Consider the following 21,771-nt stretch of genomic DNA (forward strand, 5'->3'; position numbering starts at 1 on the left):
TGCCAAGAAGAATCCATATTGCAAAGTCTCTGGTCGACTCTCCAGGAGGAAATCGAGACGAAAGAAACCCTAAGCATCAAAAACGACCAGCTAGCGTGAAAGACCCAGAACAAAGAAACAAAATGACCATCAAATTAAATAGCAAACCTTAAGAGCAGATCCCACTCGCGCTTCAATCCACCGAATTGAGGAGATTTATTCTGGAGAGCAAAGAAAGCTATTTGGGTATTTGGGAGAACAGGCACGGGCAGCTGAGTGATATCAGATGAGAGTTCTTTTTTTTTTTTTTCTTAAATAAATAAATGGCAATTAGAAACTGACTAAAATCGGTTTCTAATTTAAGAGTTTTTTGAAACCGAAAATATTCGGTTTCTAAATATACATAGTATATATAAACTTTTGAAACCGCACAAATCGGTTTCTAATTATAACAAAATAATTCCTTTTAATATTTTAATAGATTAATTTTGAAACCAAAATTAATTAGTTTCGAAATATAAATAGAAGAATTAGAAACCAATAAGAATCAGTTTCTAATTTGATTAAGTTTGAAATTGAAAATAATTGGTTCTAAATATAATTACATAACACTTTAATTTTTGAAATAAAAAATAATCAATTTCTAAAATTAACCAAAAGAATTAGAAATCGATGTGAATCGATTCCTAATTTGACTTTAAATTTAATCGATAAAATTGATGATAGATTTAGTTTGAAACCGAAAATAATCGGTTTCTAAATATTACTAGAAATAGAAACCGATAGAAATCGGTTTCTAAATTGACTTTAAATATATTAAATAAAATAGATAAATTTTGAAACCGAAAACTATCGGTTTCTAAATTTCAAAGAAAAAATAATATTAATTTTGAAACCGACACAAATCGGTTTCCAAATATACCTGTTAAAAATAGAAACCGACATAAATCGGTTTCTAAATTAACTTTAAAATTTATTAAATAAAATATATAATAAATAAATTTTAAAATTGAAAGTTATCGGTTTCTACAATAAATTAGAAACCGAAAATAATCGGTTTTTATTTTCACTTTAAAATTTAATAAATAGAATAGAAATTATATTAATTTTGAAACCGATAAAAATCAATTTCTAAATATTACTAGAAATAGAAACCGATAGAAATCGGTTTCTAAGTTGACTTTAAATATATTAGATAAAATAGATAAATTTTGAAACCGAAAACTATCGGTATCTAAATTTCAAAGAAAAAATAATATTAATTTTGAAACCGACACAAATCGGTTTCCAAATATACCTGTTAGAAATAGAAACCGACATAAATCGGTTTCTAAATTAACTTTAAAATTTATTAAATAAAATATACAATAAATAAATTTTAAAATTGAAAGTTATCGGTTTCTACAATAAATTAGAAACTGAAGATAATCGGTTTTTATTTTCACTTTAAAATTTAATAAATAGAATAGAAATTATATTAATTTCGAAACCGATAAAAATCGGTTTCTAAATATAAATAGTAAATACATTCATTGTGGAAACCGAATACAATCGGTTTCTAAATTAAATTCAATAAATTAGAAACCAACATTATTTGGTTTCTAATATGACCTAATACAATAGAACTAATTTTGAGCCTTCAAATTAGAAACAGAATATATGTCAGTTTTAAATTTTGGTTTATAATCGGTTTCTAAACTGATGCTAATTTGGAATTTTGAAACCGATGTTTTTCTGTTTCAAATTTCGGTTTCAATTCCGTTTCTAATCGGTTTTTGATAAATTTAACTAGTTCTACTCAATTTCCGTTGCAAAAGCTGTTTTAAATTATAAACCGATATAAATCCGTTTCTAAAGTCGGTTTCTGTTCTGATATTTTCTTGTAGTGGATTAAATCACAAAAAATATATTCTCTTTTATGCATTTTTTTTATATTTCTAATATTAATCAAATAATTATGAATGAATTATGTTTAATAATTTGACACTTAAATTTGGTAAGGATATTCAATTAAACGAAAAAAGAAATTCCAATCAATTATGCTCTAAATTTGTCAAAATGCCTTAATATGACATTGAATTTCTCAAACTATATTAATGACAAATTGAAAAACTCAATTAGAAAGAGTTTTTTTTTTTCTTCTTTTTTTAATCAACTAGAAAGAGTTAATGGAGAAATATAATACAATTTATGGTATTGGAATTGTATACCTAGATATTCATAATATATGTTCATTCTAGAACCAGATTCATACTTCAAATATTTAAACCTTATTCAATAATATTTTAATAGCTATCAATTACTTTACTAGCTATTAGAGAATCTCGCAATAATATGTTCAATAAGATAAATATATTAGCATGAATTGGCAAGCCAATTGAGAAAATATCACAATCATCATATATAAGCAACCATCTCAAGTATAATAAATTATGAGACACAAATATATAAAAAACGGTTTACTTATTTTATTAATATATTATAATCAATACAATTGGGTTAGTTGTACTTATATCACTTATAGATAGAGACGAAACCTACAAGGAGTAATGGAATAAAAATTCACTATGCTATAACTAAAATATTAAATACTATCTTAAAAGTTATTACCCAACAAGAACTTAGGTTAAATTAAAGTAAATATTAAAAAAAAATTTGGAAGAATTAATACATACAGTAATTGATGATAGTAATAGCAAACAGTAGGTGTGTGTAGAGAAAAGAATGTGCTTTATTTACAAAGTTTGATGAAAACAAATAGAAAAAAAATATATGTTATTATTATCAAATTAACAGTTTAATTAATCCTCTATATATCATGTAACACCCCAAAAATTTTAAATTTATTATTTGATAAGTAATATTGGTATTTTAATTTTATTTAAATTTTAAGAAATTATTTGAGTTTTTTTTTCGGATTTTAAAAATCGGGTTTGATTTTCCGAAAATATAAACTTTGATAATTTTTAAAAATTAATTTAAAGACCACGTGGCAAAACTAAAAATATATTTGGAGTCTATAAATTTTTTTGAGTTTTCTAGAATTTTTTCGGAATTTTTGGACCTCGTTTTCGATCCCGAGGCAAAGTAAAAATTCAAAATTTTGTATTCCGAATTGAACCGGCCGAATCGAACCGGACCGGATCGGACCGGTCTTCTTCTTTTTCTTCCTCCTCCCCGCGCGCATCCGACCCCTCTCCCCTTTTCTCTCTTTTTCTCTCTCCTCCCTCCTCCCCTTGCCGCGCCGCCACCTCCCCTGCCACCCCAGCTCGCCGGCGCGCCGCCTCACCGCTCCCCCACTGCAGGCCACCGCCTGGAACACCGGAAAACGGCTCCTGAAGCGATGCGCACGCGCGCGCGACCGTTCGTCTTCCCGGCGAAAATTCGGTCGATCCGGCCACCAATCAGACCGGGTCTTGTGTCTAAACTCATCTACTCGTCGAGAGCTTTCCATAGACATCAAGAACACCAAAATCCATAGAGCGGTTTGTCCAATTTTTGCCCGGGAAATTTTAGCCCATTTTGACTTTCGGGCTAGATTTCTCGCAAACCGTGAACCCCACGAGAAAACCGAGAGTACCAGAGCGCTCCACTCGTCGAGAACTTCGCGGGGATATAAATTTCAAAATTTTTTGACACTGTTTTTCGGTGGGTCCCACGGAACTTCGCAGTGTTTTTCCGAGCATTAAATGAGCTTAGAAAATTTTGAAAATTTTATGTACTAACCCCCGTGTTGTGGGCTTTGTGTAGGTATCCTCAATTCGCTGAAATTCGACAGTTGTCCAGGTTTGTGAATTTTCGGCCAGACAGACCCGCTACCGGAAAAGTCTCCGAACTGGATCGAGGTTTTGGCTACCCCCCATTGTCAGACGTCCCGAGCGCGTCTCCGAAGTCGGAATCAGCAAAGGTAAACCCGAACCTTGCTTTTTCGTAATTTTCTAGTGCTTAAATAGGATTAAAAATCCATAAAATATTCGTGGTAGCTTAGAAAATTATGATTCTTTTTGCAATAGCCTAGTAATATTGCTAAGGACCGCGGGGCAAAGTTTTAGAATTTTTAGAGCTTGTTTGGGTAGTTTTTGCAAAAATGATCAATTATAAGGACTAAATTGAAATTTTACATATTGTGATAGATGATTGATTTGATGGGCCCAGAAGAGGCTGTGTGATGTGATTGAGTTGTGGATATATGAGTTGCGAATATAGAAGTGTGTTTTGAGCCCTTTTGCAGGTTGGGTAGGTCCTAGGTATAGGGGAGACTCTGCCGGATTTTCGGCACGACTTAGGAAGTATTTGGTCTTTTCTTGATTTGTATTGAGTCATTTGTATTAAATAATTGTAATGTAATTGTCAGGTGAGCCGGGACAGCCTTCTTACTCCGCCCAGCCGCCACAGTGACCGTTGTCAAGTCTGTGAGTAAAATATTAATTTTAATTGTAATTTCACTATTATTATATGTTCAAGCATGCCCATGCATCACTTATATGCATATATCTATGTAGATAAACTTTAGGCACGATTTATGTTGCATTCATAACTGTGAAAGTGCCATGTATGTTGTTGTGGTAATTTGGAGCAGTGTGCGTGCGTTAGCGTGCGTGTGATGTGGTGTGGACTATGGATAGGACGGGTAGACACGGCTTGAGATCTTCGCTGGGACCCGGTCCTTCGGGGTAGACACGGCTTGAGTTCTTCGCTGGGACCCCGATTTGGTTATTAAGTGGAAGTCCGAGCTGAGTTCTTCGCTGGCACAGTTGGAATTAAGAGAGCTGTATAGGGGATCAGCTCCCATATATATTATGATTGATATTACTGGGTGTGTGAGTGCTCCAAATTACCTTTTTGATGTTATGATGTGAAATTATTGCTGGTGTTGCATTTCACTCCACAGGGTGCATTAGTTTTAGATAGTTATAGAGATTATGGTTAAAATTGATATTTTACTCTCTGAGTCGAACGCTCACTCCTGTTCAATATTTTTCAGGCTACAGGAGGATTTTATTATGGTTAACCTGTTTTTCTTCTTCGCAGGTTGTTTATTAATATTTGTGTAATTTTATTTACTCCTAGAATTTCCGCATGTGTTAGAAATATTTAAATGATTCGGGTCTGTAATATAAACTGTTATGTGGACTTGTAAAATTATTATATGCATGTTTGATGGACTGGATGAGGGAGCTGAGCTCCCATTTATCTTTATGTTGATTTGAGTATGTGGAGGGTGAGCTGAGCTCCCCCAATTGATGACATATTTTGTTTACAAGTCGGATGAGTCAAAAACTCCCCGTTGAAAGGTCCACTTTATGGCTGGACTCTGTCCGGTTGATTTCTTGAAATTGGGCCCAAATGGGCCTTAGAGTTGAATTAATGAATAGTTAGGCTTACTACGGGTCTCGGGAGCTTTAGGCTGGCTCAGGGTCTAGTGTCGGTCCGGCCCATAGGTTGGGTCGTGACAAATGTGGTATCAGAGCTTAGGCTCCAGATTCTTAGGGATTGTTTGTCCAAAGTGTTGGGAAGAGTCTACTAGGAGTCACATGCGGAAAATAGGGTCCATATTCGTCTTGCATTATCATCTTTGCTTCTAGTTTCTGCTTCATATATTGTGTGTAAATATGAGTCTCTAAAGCTGTGTAACGTGCAGTTTTGAATTTTGTGGGCTAATGTTGCTGAATTTCAGAAAAATGCGTAGAAGCAGGAGAGCTGCCACTGCACCAGAACCAGATGTGCCTGACGAGGTGTCAGCACAGGATGAGGCACCTGCCCCGAGGAGGCGGGGTAGGAGGCCTAGAGCTGCTCAAGTAGAAGAGCAGCTGCCAACAGTTCAGGATCAATCTTTTATAACACAGGGTCCCATGGACCCCATGGCAGCTACTTTAGCTGGGTTATAGAGAACCATCGACATGATGGCGTAGTATATGATCCACCCTACACAGCAGTAGCAGTCCACCGCACCAAGAGGAGAACCTTACAAACAGATCATAAATTTCAAGAAGTTGGTGCCTGGTACTTATGATGTGTCAGATAATGCATATCGGTTTTTGGATTCCAGTGACAGCGAGAGCAGTGCGATTGGCCTGATAGAAGACTAATAGAGTGTATGCAGCATGTCATGGGGCCTATGCCTAGACAATGGATGAATGACTACATATTACCTCGGATGGAGGGTTTGTCGTGGACTCAGTTTGTGGAACTGTTCATCAATCGGTTTGTGCCAGAAAGCTTCAGGGATCAAAAGCAGTGGGCCTTTGAGGCCTTAAGACAGAATGGCAGGTCTGTAGATGAATATGCTACAAAATTTCTGGAACTAAGCAGGTATGCCCCTACAGCAGTAGCTACAGAAACTATGAAGGTGAAGAGATTCCTAAAGGGGCTTGACAGGAGGTATGCAAACCTGGCCATGATGTCGGATCAATCTTTTGATGTGGTGGTTGACCGAGCCAAACAGATTGAAATTAGCTATGTTGTGGATGACAGCGGAAGAGCAAAGAAAAACAGAGCAGAGGTGTAACACCCCTCACCCGTCTACAGTGTAGCCGAGTGAGGCGTGCTACACAGCGTGCCGGAGCACCTGATCTTATATGATTTCATTACAATTCTTGATTTATTTATTCAAAAACTTTGTTTAAGGTTTAGGCTATTTTTCCTTTTATCAAAATCTAACTAATTTGGAAATTTCAAAAATTTTAACGATAATCCGACAGTGTGTCGACTGTAATTTGGACTAACAGTTCTTCTGAACCTGCCAAAAACAATTTCAATATATATACTCAATTTCTGAAACTTAATAGTCTCAAAAATTTTCAAACATAATGTATCTCAATACAGTATCCAGATTTCTCAGAAATCTCATCAGATTTTCAACATCTCAATATTCACAAGTACAATCCCATTATAACTCAAATTCAATTCACATATTAAAATACTTACTTTGAGTAGCTTCCATAATTCATAGGTTAATTACATGAGTTTATTTTGTACAAGATATACAAATAATTTACAATGTGCTAGGAATGAACAATATACATAACATGTGCAAATATGAGCCCTATGTACATGCATTGCTGAGGAGGTGACAACCTTCAATTCTTCTGACACTTCTGCAGATCTGGACTCCAAAAATCTCGATCGACAGTCTACTGGTTTTACCTTCAGTACCTGCGCGAGGAAGCAATTCCATTGCGCTAAGCATTTCTGCTTAGTGGTGCAATAATATAACAAGAAATAATATATACAAATAAAGAAAGAAATAACTCATAATTCGGATACTCAGGAATCAATTTAATTTGGTATGGTATTTCTAGTATCAATGATCTTATGTACTAGTTTGTTCCTCTTTGGAAGTGCTTAGTTTATAACTTTTCAGTAATACTACCCAGTATTCAAATTATTCTAACTGTATTGTATTTCAAGTCTCTATTGTTCTGCAATTTATATTTTTGTTATGTTTCTTTTGCTAATCTCTTTTACTCATTTATTCAATACTTAATTGAATTGTACTGAAATTTCATTATACTTAACTTAACTTAGCTTCCTGAATTGAATAGTGTTTTAAATGACTGCCCATATAGCCTATACACTAACCAGACTGGATAAACGGATATACTAGCACTGGGTACCTAGTACCTTGGGCCGTCACACCATCGGTCACAAAGTATCTCTCGGTGTGCAAACAGTGTGGCTAAAAGCCATATAATCAATCAGGCATTAAGCCGAGTATAATAACACAAATTGTATAGCCATACGCTATTAAAATCATAGTATGGCATAATAAGCCATAAAACACAGTATGACGTAAAGTCATTTACAGAACAGCTGTCAGAATCCTATTGGCATGCCAACCTATCCAAACTAATCAACTAGGCAAATTAGGGCATATTACAATGTTACATTTTTTATTTTTTATTCATAGGGTTTATATATCTTTATGCCTTTCACTGGTCAATAAAATTATTGACCTTTTTATGCATCATGGATAGGTTGATTCTAGCATCAACATGTCACAATTTACAATTCAATATGTTGTCAATATAATGCAATTTACCTTTTTCACAAGTTGGCATTCATTGCCAAATTACTTCAAGCATCATTTTATGTAATTACCAAATTTCAATTTTAGCATGCTAGATTGGTCTAGCTTAAAGTCCTATTTTCCTTGGTTTTTAGCTTCTGGTCAAAGAAGCAAAATTGTAGCTCTATGTCTTATTGCACGCGGGGCAAAATTTCAGGTCCTTTCGAGTTGTATAGACCAAGTTATGGTCAATTTACTAAAGCTGGACAGATTGCACCTTTACTTCAAATTTTGGTCAATTTCTCAATTTTTGTGTGCTAGATTTGTCTAGCTTAAAGTCCTATTTCTCTTGGTACTATTCCCTTCAATTCATTTCATTAGACAACCTATAATGTTGACCCTTGATGCACTCTATGTGAGTCAATTCTAATATTACCAATTTCATTTCCAAGTGTATTGCATTTTATTGCAATTTACCGGATTTCGGTGTATTATTTTGACCTAGCCGGACGACCTAGTTCCCTCGGTTTTTGGGTTTCGGTCCAAACTACAAACTTGTAGGTCTATGTCTTATTGCACGCGGGGCAAAATTTCAGGTCATCCTGAGTTCTGTAGATCAAGATATGGTCAATTTACTAAAGCTGGACAGATTGCACCTTTAGTGCAAAATTTGGTCAGTTTTAGTTCTAGCAGTTTGGGTACTTGAACTTGTACAAGCTATTTGACTTGGTTCTGGCCATTTATGGGTTTTGGTGTCTTCATAAGAATTGTAGCTCTATGTCTTATTGAACTCGGGGCAAAATTGCAAGTCATTCTAAGTTATATAGACCAAGATATGGTCAATTTACTAAAGCTGGACAGATTGTATCAAAATTGGTCACTTTAGGTCATTTTAGGTCATTTTAGGTTCGGCCAGTTTTTGGACCCGAACTTGTGCAAGCTTTTTGACTTTCTTATAGTCATTTCTGGGCTTTAGTGTCTTCATAAGACTTGTAGATATAGGTCTTAACTATTCATGGTCAAAATTTCAGGTCAATTGGACCTGTTTTGAGTGAGTTATGGCCTAAACACTAACTGCTGCCCAAATGGTCAGTTTTCAGGCCTTAAATGCACTAATCCGGATTTGGTCACTTTTTAAGGTCAGTTTCTAGGTAGAATTTTGGCAACATTTCTACATGAAAGTTGTTCTATTTGGTATCTAGTTTCACCTCGTATTGGCCTCATACCAATCAGGTTCACAGTTTGGCACTTATGGCCTAATTTAGGTGCTGCCTTCGATACACAACCTGCACAAAGCACATACACTCCCAATTTGATGTTCCTTCTCCTCCTCATTACTACAATATTCAATCAACAACACTTCCATATATATATTGTACACAATTTCAGCAAAAATTCTGGGCAGAATACTTAAGTGCACAAGGCACATAATACACCATTAAACTTCAACATTTACATCCACCCAAATTCAATGTGCATCAACACTTATGTTACACACAAACACTTCCATTTTAACTATACATACTGCCCACAATTTAACACCATTACATTTCATTAATAAACTACATATTCACACACACAAATTCATGATTTAATAGGCTGCCAATTTCAAGCTCAAATGTCCAAGTCTTCAAAATTTTGTTCAAAACCCACTTTCACATTGTCAACCTCACATGTACTCTTATAATTAAATTCTAACACTTATAATCACATAAATTGAGCATCATTAATCAACAATAATATGCATAAATTAACCATTTTCATGCTTCTTAGGGCTGCCCCAATTCAACAATTATCCAAGGTCTTCAATAATTCTTTCAAACTCCTAATTCAATCACTCAATCTCAACATATACATAAAGTTAATTTGCTAGAACCTCTAATTACCTTAATCAATATCATTTCCCATCAAATACATCTAAAGATAACCATGGCTGCCAAATTCAATCACCATTAAATATTCATCCAATCCTTCTAATTTTTCAATAATTCAACTCATCTCAACCTTAGTACAAATTTTAATTAAGTGAGGTAAGGAAAACTAGCACTAACCTTTTATGGAGCTTGATCAAACTTCATCAAAAGCTGCCCTTTTTCCTCTCTATGTGTTGCCCATGATGTGTAGAACAATTTTAATAAAGAAACTTATAGGAAAAAAATGGCTTGATCATGGGTTGATGAAGCTTGCTTCATGGACATCCATGGATGAGCTTGGGAGAGAAAATCAAATTCGGCAATGGTGATGAAGGAGTGAAGAAGATGAAATGGTTTAGTGGAAAATGATGTCCACTTAAGGTTTTATACCCCACTAAACATTTAAATAAAAGTTAAAATAATTAAACTTTCATAATTCTAATTATAGCCCCATATTTCCTTTAATTGCATTTCATTTATAATTTCATTTTTCATGGAATTTTCAAAGTTTAATTCCATTTATTTTTAATGGACATTGAGGTCAAAAGGCAAATCTAGGTGTCAAATGACCAAAATACCCCACTTCGGGTTATATTTCCGATTTTTCGGTAACACCGATTTTTGTCTGTTTCTCGATTTTTCGTTTTTCTTTGTACTAATTTTTTTTTTTTTAATAATTCTAGTGTCAATTATATTTCAATAGACCTTTACTTACGTCCCGGAATTAAATTATGAGGGTTCCCCACTGTCCTGGGGTCGGCAACGGCCTTCCCAGTGCGGTCACCCATCGCTGCGGTGTCGGCTCGTTTAACTTAGCTTCATTTTCTCTCTTTCATTTTTGTTTGATTTTTCTTGTATTTTATTTTTATTTATTTCATCATTATATGTCTGTTCACTATCACCGAAGTGTAATTCCAGACATCCTGACTTGCCTAGACTGTTATTTGACTACTGGAGCAATAGAACGTACAGAACACGTATAGGGAGGATGTTACAAGAGGGTTCTTTAGGTGTTCCCCACATGGGTACTACGGATAGTGGTGGCCAAACTACTTACAGAGGAAGAAGCAGGAATAAGAGGAGTGGTTTTAGACACAAATCCCGAGGGTTCAGACCAGGGTACGGATCCAGCAGTGGTCACAGTTCGGAGTACAGCAGTTCTGGGTCTGATTCAGGATCCTCCTTGGCACCTTGTGCACAGTGTGGAAAAGGACATTCAGGACCTTGTATGATGGGTTCAGGAGTATGCTTCAGGTGTGGCCAACCAGGTCACTTTGCTAGGGAATGCCCCGTGTTCAGTGAGTCACAGATGGGGTCACAGGGTTCTATTGCAAATGTTCCTCGTCAGCTGTATCCGGGTGCTTCCGGCATGGCAGGCAGTCAGTTCAGTGGCCAACAAGGCCCAGGACAAGGGGGACGTGGATTTGGAGGCAGATCAGGAGGTAGAAGTCAATATCAGGGTTCTGCCACTCAGGTTAGGGGTCAAGCTAGGGTTTTCACCCTGACCCACCAGGATGCTCAGGCTTCAAATGCAGTTGTGGCGGGTATTCTACTAGTCTGTTCCTATGAGGCTCGTATTTTGATAGATCCGGGTACTACGCACTCATTCGTCTCTCCTGTGTTTGCCATGAGATTGGGTAGAAACCCTATAACTTTAGAATGCCCTTTGTCGGTAGCTACCCCACTTAGTGACAACATAGATGTAGATATGGTTTTTCCGGGTAGCCCAGTAGTAGTGGATGGAAAGATCCTCCCAGCAGACTTGGTTCCTCTACCAGTGATAGATTTTGATGTAATCTTAGAGATGGATTGGTTGGCAACTCATTATGCCACTTTAGACTGCAGGAATAAGAAGGTGTATTTCCACATACCCGGTGTGGAAGAGTTTAGCTTCGATGGTAACAGGAGTGTGGAGTGCTAGAAAAATGTTGAGGCGTGGATGTCAAGGGTATTTGGCATTGGTGAGAGATACCTCTGTAGAAGGTGTCAACATGGAAAATGTTCCTGTTGTCAGAGAATTCATGGATGTTTTCCCTCAAGAGCTTCCAGGGTTGCCACCGGAAAGGGAAATAGAGTTCTGCATTGATATTGTGCCGGGTACAAACCCCATATCAATGCCGCCTTACAGGATAGCGCCAGCAGAATTGAAGGAGCTAAATGAGCAACTACAGGAGCTTTTGGACAAGGGTTTTATACGTCCGAGCACTTCACCCTGGGGTGCTCCTGTTCTATTTGTGAGAAAGAAGGATGGGTCATTGAGGTTGTGTATTGACTATAGACAGCTGAACAAGGTGACTGTGAAGAACAAGTATCCACTTCCTCGGATCGACGATCTGTTTGATCAGCTCCAAGGGGCTAGATTCTTTTCCAAGATAGACCTACGATCAGGCTACCATCAGTTGATAATCAGGAATGAGGACGTGTCCAAAACGGCATTCAGGACAAGATATGGTCATTATGAGTTCTTGGTGATGTCTTTTGGACTGACTAATGTACCAGCAGCCTTCATGGACTTGATGAACAGAGTGTTCAAGCCATTTTTGGACCGTTTTGTCATCGTATTCATAGATGACATTTTTGTATACTCTCGGACCGAGGAGGAACACGTGTGGCACTTGAGGATGGTGTTGCAGACTTTGAGGAGCACCAGCTGTATGCCAAATTTTCAAAATGTGAATTTTGGCTAGAAAGCATCTCATTCTTGGGACACGTGGTTTCTAGTGACGGTATTCAAGTGGATCCCAAGAAAATTGAAGCTGTAACTGATTGGCTTAGGCCTACAGCAGTCACTGAGGTGCGAAGTTTTCTGGGCCTAGCTGGCTACTATAGGTGTTTTGTGCAAGATTTTTCCAGGAAAGCAGTTCCCTTAACTAAGTTAACTCGGAAGAATGTTCCATTCATTTGGACAGATGACTGTGAGAAGAGCTTCCAGAAGCTTAAGGAGTGTCTAACCACCGCCCCTGTGTTGACACTACCTATGAGTGGTGAAGGATACACCGTGTACTGTGACGCCTCCAGAGTTGGCCTAAGGTGTGTTTTGATGCATAATGGAAAAGTAGTGGCTTATGCTTCAAGGCAGCTGAAGAGGCATGAGCAGAATTACCCCACCCATGATTTAGAAATGGCGGCTGTAATCTTTGCACTAAAAATCTGGAGACACTACCTGTATGGTGAAGTGTACGAGATATACACCGACCACAAGAGTTTGAAGTACATCTTCCAACAGAGAGATTTAAACTTGAGACAGAGGAGATGAATGGAGCTTCTGAAAGACTATGATTGCACCATCCAGTACCACCCCGGGAAGGCCAATGTAGTAGCAGATGCCTTGAGCAGAAAATCTTCTGGTAGTTTGGCGCACATTTCAGCAGAGAAAAGACCATTAATTCAGGAAGTACATGAGTTGATGGATCAAGGTTTAATCCTAGATCTTTCAGATGAGGGGGTATTGTTGGCTCACTTTTCAGTGAGGCCAAACTTACGAGACAGAGTTAGAGTTTCCCAGCACAGAGACCAACAATTGATGAAAATCATAGAAAGAGTACAGCAAGGTGAAGGTGGTGAGTTTGGATTTGCCAATGATGGCGCCCTAGTACAAGGTTTTAGGATATGTGTGCCCGATGTGGACAATCTCAGAAATGAAATCATGCGAGAGGCACACTATACACTGTACAATGTCCACCCAGGCTCCACCAAGATGTACCATGATGTGAAGGATAGCTATTGGTGGAATGGCATGAAGAGAGACATAGCAGACTTCGTGTCCAAGTGCTTGACTTGTCAGAAGGTGAAGTTTAAACACCAGAGACCGTCAAGGAAGCTGCAAGAGCTCCCTGTCCCAGAATGGAAGTGGGAAATGATCACTATGGATTTTGTGACTGGGTTGCCTCGTACCACGCGAGGATATGATTCGATATGGGTAATTGTAGACCGTCTAACCAAATCAGCTCACTTCTTGCCTGTGAAGACTACATATTCTGTGGCACAGTACGCCCGACTCTACATTCGAGAAATAGTCAGATTGCATGGAGTTCCGGCTTCCATAATATCTGACAGAGGGCCCCAGTTCACTTCTCGGTTTTGGAGGAAGTTGCAGGAGGCACTTGGCACACAGTTGAACTTTAGTACAGCTTTCCACCCTCAGACAGATGGACAGTCCGAAAGGACAATCCAAACACTGGAAGACATGCTTCGCATGAGTGTTTTGGATTTTGGAGGTCAATGGGATGATCAGCTAGCTTTGGTGGAGTTTGCCTACAACAACAGTTATCATTCCAGCATAGGGATGGCACCCTATGAGGCACTATATGGAAGAAAGTGTAGGTCTCCTCTGTGTTGGACGGAAATGGGAGAAGCGAAGGTGCATGACGTAGACCTAGTGCAGTACACTTCAGAGATAGTTCCTTTAATCAGGGAACGATTGAAAACAGCTTTCAGTAGGCAGAAGAGTTATGCAGACCCCAGACGGAGGGATGTGGAGTTTGCAGTAGGCGACTATGTATTCCTGAAGGTTTCTCCGATGAAGGGAGTAATGAGATTTGGAAAGAAGGGCAAGTTGGCACCTCGATATATTGGACCTTTTGAGGTTACTGATAGAGTTGGAGCAGTTGCCTACCGGTTGGAGCTACCACCCAACCTTTCTCACGTTCATCCCGTATTTCACATCTCCATGCTCAGGAAATACATTCCAGATCCTTCTCATGTACTACAGCCAGATGTAATAGAGCTAAAAGAGAATTTGACATTTGAGGAGCAACCTGTAGCCATAGTGGACTATCAAGTGAGACAGCTAAGATCAAAATAGATCCCTATGGTTAAGGTTTTGTGGAGGAGTCAGTCAGTGAAAGAGTGCACCTGGGAGTCAGAACGGGACATGCGTAGCAAGTACCCTTATCTGTTCAATGTGTAATCATGTACTTTATTCTGCCTTGTGTAAAAATTCGAGGACGAATTTTCTATAAGGGGGGAAGAATGTAACACCCCAAAAATTTTAAATTTATTATTTGATGAGTAATATTGGTATTTTAATTTTATTTAAATTTTAAGAAATTATTTGAGATTTTTTTTTCGGATTTTAAAAATCGGGTTCGATTTTTAGAAAATATAAACTTTGATGATTTTTAAAAATTAATTTAAAGACCACGTGGCAAAACTAAAAATATATTTGGAGTCTATAAATTTTTCTGAGTTTTCTAGAATTTTTTCGGAATTTTTGGACCTCGTTTTCGGTCCCGAAGCAGAGTAAAAATTCAAAATTTTGTATTCCGAATCGAACCGGCAGAATCGAATCAGACCGGATCAGACCGGTCGAATCGGACCGGTCTTCTTCTTTTTCTTCCTCCTCCCCGCCCGCGTCCGACCCCTCTCCCCTTTTCTCTCTTTTTCTCTCTCCTCCCTCCTCCTCTTGCCACGCCGCCACCTCCCTTGCCACCCCAGCTCGCCGGCGCGCTGCCTCACCCCTCCCCATGGCGGCGCGCCTAGAACGCCGTGACGGCTCTGAGCGTCGCGCCAGCGCGATCGCTCGCCTTCCCGGCCAAAATCCGGTCGATCCGGCCACCAATCGGACCGGGTCTTGTGTCTAAACTCATCTACTCGTCGAGAGCTTTCCATAGACACCAAGAACACCGAAATCTATCGAGCAGTTTGTCCAATTTTTGCCCGAGAAGTTTTAGCCCATTTTGACTTTCGGGCTAGATTTCTCGCAAATCGTGAACCCTACGAGAAAACCGAGAGTACCAGAGCGCTCCACTAGTCGACAGCTTCGCGGGGATATAAATATCAAAATTTTCTGACACTGTTTTTCGGTGGGTCCCACGGAACTTCGCAGTGTTTTCCGAGTATTAAATGAGCTTAGAAAATTTTGAAAAATTTATGTACTAACCCCCGTGTTGTGGGCTTCGTGTAGGTATCCTCAATTAGCGGAAATTCGGCGATTGTCAGTGCAGAATTTCCGCCAAAATGAACCCACTCTAGGAAAAGTCTCCGAACTGGATCGAGGTTTTGGCTACCCCCCATTGTCAGATGTCCCGAGCGCGTCCCCGAAGTCGGAATCGGCAAAGGTAAACCCGAACCTTGCTTTTTTGTAATTTTCTAGTGCTTAAATAGGATTAAAAATCCATATAATATTCGTGATAGCTTAGAAAATTATGATTCTTTTTGCAATAGCCTAGTAATATTGCTAAGGACCGCGAGGCAAAGTTTTAGAATTTTTAGAGCTTATTTGGGTAGTTTTTGCAAAAATGATCAATTATAAGGACTAAATTGAAATTTTATATATTGTGATGGATGATTGATTTGATGGGCCCAGGAGGGGCTGTGTGATGTGATTGAGTTGTGGATATATGAGTTGCGAATATAGAAGTGTGTTTTGAGCCCTTTTGCAGGTTGGGTAGGTCCTAGGTATAGGGGAGACTCTGCCGGATTTTCGGCACGACTTAGGACGTATTTGGTCTTTTCTTAATTTGTATTGAGTCATTTGTATTAAATAATTGTAATGTAATTGTCGTAAGTGGATGACCTTCTTACTCCGCCTTGCAGTTGACCGTTGTCAAGTCTGTGAGTAAAATATTAATTTTAATTGTAATTTCACTATTATTATATGTTCAAGCATGCCCATGCATCACTTATATGCATATATCTATGTAGATAAACTTTAGGCACGATTTATGTTGCATTCATAACTGTGAAAGTGCCATGTATGTTGTTGTGGTAATTTGGAGCAGTGTGCGTGCGTTGGCGTGCGTGTGATGTGGTGTGGACTATGGATAGGACGGGTAGACACGGCTTGAGATCTTCGCTGGGACCCAGTCCTTCGGGGTAGACACGGCTTGAGTTCTTCGCTGGGACCCCGATTTGGTTATTAAGTGGAAGTCCGAGCTGAGTTCTTCACGCACGCTTGGAATTAAGAGAGTCATGCAGGATCAGCTCCTATATATATTATGATTGATATTACTGGGTGCGTGAGTGCTCCAAATTACCTTTTAATGTTATGATGTGAAATTATTGCTGGTGTTGCATTTCACTCCATAGGGTGCATTAGTTTTAGATAGTTATAGAGATTATAGTTAAAATTGATATTTTACTCTCTGAGTCGAATGCTCACTCCTGTTCAATATTTTTTCAGGCTACAGGAGGATTTTATTGTGGTTAACCTGCTTTTCTCCTTCGCAGGTTGTTTATTAACATTTGTGTAATTTTATTTACTCCTAGAATTTCCGCATGTGTTAGAAATATTTAACTGATTCGGGTCTGTAATATAAACTGTTATGTGGACTTGTAAAATTATTATATGCATGTTTGATGGACTGGATGAGGGAGCTGAGCTCCCATTTATCTTTATGTTGATTTGAGTATGTGGAGGGTGAGCTGAGCTCCCCCAATTGATGATATATTTTATTTATAGGTCGGGTGAGTTAAAAACTCCCCGTTGAAAGGTCCACTTTATGGCCGGACTCTGTCCGGTTGATTTCTTGAAATTGGGCCCAAATGGGCCTTAGAGTTGAATTAATGAATAGTTAGGCTTACTACGGGTCTCGGGGGCTTTTGGCTGGCCCAGGTCCTAGTGCCGGTCCGGCCCATAGGTTGAATCGTGACATATCATATTTTAATAAGGGATGAAGATCACTGATTAAAATTCCAAAATAGTTGATAGAAATCCATATGATTGACTGTATAGATAGCATTAACCTCCATTACTATAACCCCACTAGAATTTGTAAATGGCGTCATAGGAGGATGCTAACCAAGCAAGGAAACATGTTGCATGCTTTATCATTTCCACTTCCACAAGAAACGCACCATGAAATCTTGCTTATCACTATACGTAACAGCTTCAATAATGAAGATCTGCTTTAATTTCACTAAAGAAAGCTAGAGAATAAGCATCAATTCTACAGATTGGGCTCGATATTTGAGAAAAAATTGGCCAATCTATGTCATCAATCCTAATCTTTAGGTTTATTTTCAAAAACAAATGATCTAGTCTTTCTCAATGAGAATCCATTGGCATTCTTTTAAGACTTTATTCAATAAAAAAAAAAAAGTTCAGAAATTACTAGGTAAACACAAGCTAGTTGCAAGACTACAATACATAGTCTTTGAACTGCTTCAACAAGTGTCTGTCCTCATCCCACATGTCACTCATCTCTGCTAAATCCATTCCATTCAGTCGACAAAAAGACTAGGTTTCAACATCGTTAGAAAATTTTAAAAGAAAAAGAGTGATTATTTTAAATTTCTGATATAAGATACACACTCGATCACTGTGATTTCATTTCAAATTAAATGAGCAAGTTCTGATGTTTATTACGTGTACTATAATTGATTGTCCTCTATGTTTGATTCATCTTATCTGACACATATCTTTCAAGCTTGCAGTGGTCGATGGAAATTGCAATAAAAGAAGAGCCATATCTCACAAGGCAACAAGAACAGGCCATGAAATAATGGTATAGTGACTAAAGACTATAGCCAGGAAGCTGTTAAAGGCAATCAACATACAATAACTTTTGTCGGGGTGGTACATGATTGAGAGGTTTGGATTAATTTATCCAAACTTTAATGGTTACAAAGAAAAAAAATGTTTAACTTTACCAAAATGAACGAGCTGCAGCAGTGCAGTGTGAAAACGGGCAAAGAAAAAGAAATAGCCTTCTCAGCTTTCTCCTGTAAGCAATGTGAAGTGTTTGATGAGGGTAATAATGGAGAAAAGGATGTTGCAGAATCATACAAAAGCTTTGTGGGGCTTATAATTGTGACATGAAATTCTCGTCAATACGTTTAAAGGGGAAAACACATAAATTTATGATCATACCCTGTTCCTTGGTTGAAACGACTCCTTTGTGTAGGTCCAGAAGCTAGGTTGTGTAAACCCATGTGTTTATGCAAGCCATGATGTCAACTATACATATGATATAATACAGGATGTTTTGGAATGGAATGCAAGTTTATTAAAAAAAAATAAAAATTTTTAGAAATGTTTGCCATAGAATAAGAGAGGCCTCCATAATTCAAATATTTTTTCTCAAAAAAATAGAATTATTGGATACTATGAAGAGATATTTTACATTTTATGAGAGGAATATTTTTGTCATTTTTCATATTTTATGAAGAGATTCTATGAAGATCAGAGTCCGCCATTATTTAGCTCACCAACAACATAACCGATAGCCCATGCATGAAGATGGACCGAGCCATTTGGGCTGAGGTTTCAATGTAGATCCAATAGTGCAATGGCGTCTGTTTAATTTATTAATAGAGGGCCAACACAAAGAATTGGACTCTGAAGAAAAAAACACGAAAATAGAGCTCGCACCCAAAGATCCATCCTTCCAGAGGCAGAACAAAGGGCCCTCAGTAAACCAACCTTAGCACAACCTCAGTGATTGCGGGAGAGTCGGCCAACAGAATTCGCACGGCTCATCGCCTTTGAGGATCAGGTAGCCATCAAACGTGCCGACTATGAGATCACTGAGGTGTCAGTCCTCACGCCAACACAATAAACTCCTGCATACTACAACCAAATAACCATGAGAGTTTCTACCAAAGTAGCTTCTTAAAACAGATCTCATATAAGCCCACTCATGCAAGCACAAACTGCAAAACACTAAAAGAAAAAAATCTACAATCCAAGAGGAGGGTGAAACCCACTATTCTGAGCCGAGAGGGTCTTCCTCCGTCTGGAGAGGCAAAGGAAGGCCTACGGCGAGGTAGAGAGCAACTATTGAAACTGCAGAAGAAAGAAAGAAAGAAATACATGATTTTCTTCTCTGAAACTAGAGAGATATTAACTCCCTCAATGGAGTTTAGATTTGACATCCGATAAGTCACCATGATGAAATTTAAATATATTTAATAATTTATAATACTGCAAATGTATTTTTTATATTTTATTAATTATTTATATAAATAAATTTAAATGATGAATTCTCCATGCACACAGCTTAAATTGATCTGATCAAAATTAATTTTATATGAATACTGATTATTAAAATTGTTGATGTCCCTGAATTCTGCCCTATTAATTTGTGGCTTGCAAGCTGAGACAATTACTCATACTATCATGACATGTGATTTTGCTAAAAATTATTGGCAATTGTGTAATGTTGTTTCTAATTCAGCTTTCACCACTATTGAGGATTGACTTCTTGATCTTTTGCAGAACAGGACTCTAGATTCAATAACGGATGTTGGTTTGGAACTTATAGACGCATCGCAACATGGTTGTTCAGCCAGGGGCTCGACAAGTTGTTCATGGTGCTAAAGTCCAGTTACAAGCCTGGAAGGAAGCTCGTCAGGCCTCGGATTTGCACTCAGGTTCAGCATCGTCCTCCTATATTGTCAAATGGTGCCCCCATGCGGCTTCACATTTTAAGTACAAAGTTGATGCTCCGGTAGATATAAAGGGCGGAAGTGATCTGGTTTTGGCTGGATAATACGTCACCGTCATCGTATTTCCATTGGTGGATGTTGATCTGGCCGAAATGTTATGCTTTCAGGAGGCTTTGAGCTGGTTGAAGAACAAGGCCTGCTTCAATATTTGTTGTATAGAGATAGATTCTCTTTGCTCGGTTCAAGCTCTTCGGTTTACTAGCTTTACTCTGTCCTATTATGGTCAACTAGTTGAAAGTGTAAAATAATTTGTATTGTTATTATTTTTAATAATTAAAGAAATTCAATGAATATTTTTAAGCTCTTTAACTTTTTATTATATTTGATAAAAGTTAAAAGAATCAGACAAATTATTAAAAAAGAATTGGGGAAAATTGGGAAAAAAATAAATAAATAATGATGACAATTGTGATTTATGACATTTGAAACATGAACAACGTGTATGAAAAATTGGTAGAGTAACATAGACCATGGACCAACCTAACTCCATTTCATTCACTCAAATAATATCATGGACCAAAATTGTACATTCACTTTTTTTTAAAAAATTAAAATAAAAAATTGTCTATTTCCTATCACTAATTGAGGGGAAAAAATCAAAAAAGAAATGGGATTCTTCCATTAATTTACTGGCATAAAAAAAATTATTTTAAATAATTTATCCACATCACAAGGATGAAATCAGTCGGTGCTTATTCGATTTCAAAAATCTACTTCACATTGCTATTAAAATTACTATAGTGAAAATTACTTTTTTAAATATATTAATTAGATAATATTAAAAAATAATTTAAAATTAAACTTAATAAATTTTAATTATAAAAATAATAAAATATTAAAATTATTTTTATAAATTATTTTTTTAATAATATTTAAAATAATATTTTTATTAAAAAAATAATTTAGATCTTTAAAGTATAATATTAAATATGCACTAAATCATCAGAATGGTCTAAAAGTGGTTGGTCCTTCACTGACATGTACAATTTGGACTCCCTCTCTATAGTGTGACCACCCAGCTAGGTTGGGCCAACGAAACAGTTGGACGAATTTCAAGTCGAAATTGACAATTTCAATTGAAGATTTAAATGATTGGAATTGGACTATAGAGTAAATCTCGATTCTAATCTCAGTTTAATTTTAGTTTTAATTAAATTTGTTGATTGAATTTAAAAAAATAATTTTAATTAAAAATAAATCAAATTCAACTAATTATTTATGGCCTGATTATGAATCGGACTATAATTAAGTCTACCCAACAACAAGGTCCAAAGCCTACCTAGAATTCACCTTTTATTTTTGTGGTCTTTATGTAGAAATATTTACTTCAATTAATAATAATCATTACAAATTATTTGATAAATCTGCATACCAATCCAAAATTTCATAGATCTATATACGAATTTAATATCATTAAATCAAAATTTATTAATTATTTGTATTTATTAATTAATTTTAAGTGTAATAATAGTTTCTTATAGT

General features: G+C 37.1%; 1 long non-coding RNA gene across 1 annotated transcript; it reads right to left on the minus strand.

Moving 5' to 3' along the window:
* Positions 1-6,778: 6,778 nt before the first annotated feature.
* On the minus strand, positions 6,779-10,215 carry LOC131181694 (uncharacterized). Its single transcript, XR_009150188.1, has 2 exons — positions 10,039-10,215; positions 6,779-7,134 (listed from the first exon to the last, which is right to left on the minus strand). It is a non-coding gene; the product is annotated as an uncharacterized LOC131181694 (long non-coding RNA).
* Positions 10,216-21,771: the final 11,556 nt, after the last annotated feature.

The sequence above is a fragment of the Hevea brasiliensis genome, chromosome 7, assembly GCF_030052815.1.
Source record: "Hevea brasiliensis isolate MT/VB/25A 57/8 chromosome 7, ASM3005281v1, whole genome shotgun sequence".
NCBI lineage: Eukaryota > Viridiplantae > Streptophyta > Magnoliopsida > Malpighiales > Euphorbiaceae > Hevea > Hevea brasiliensis.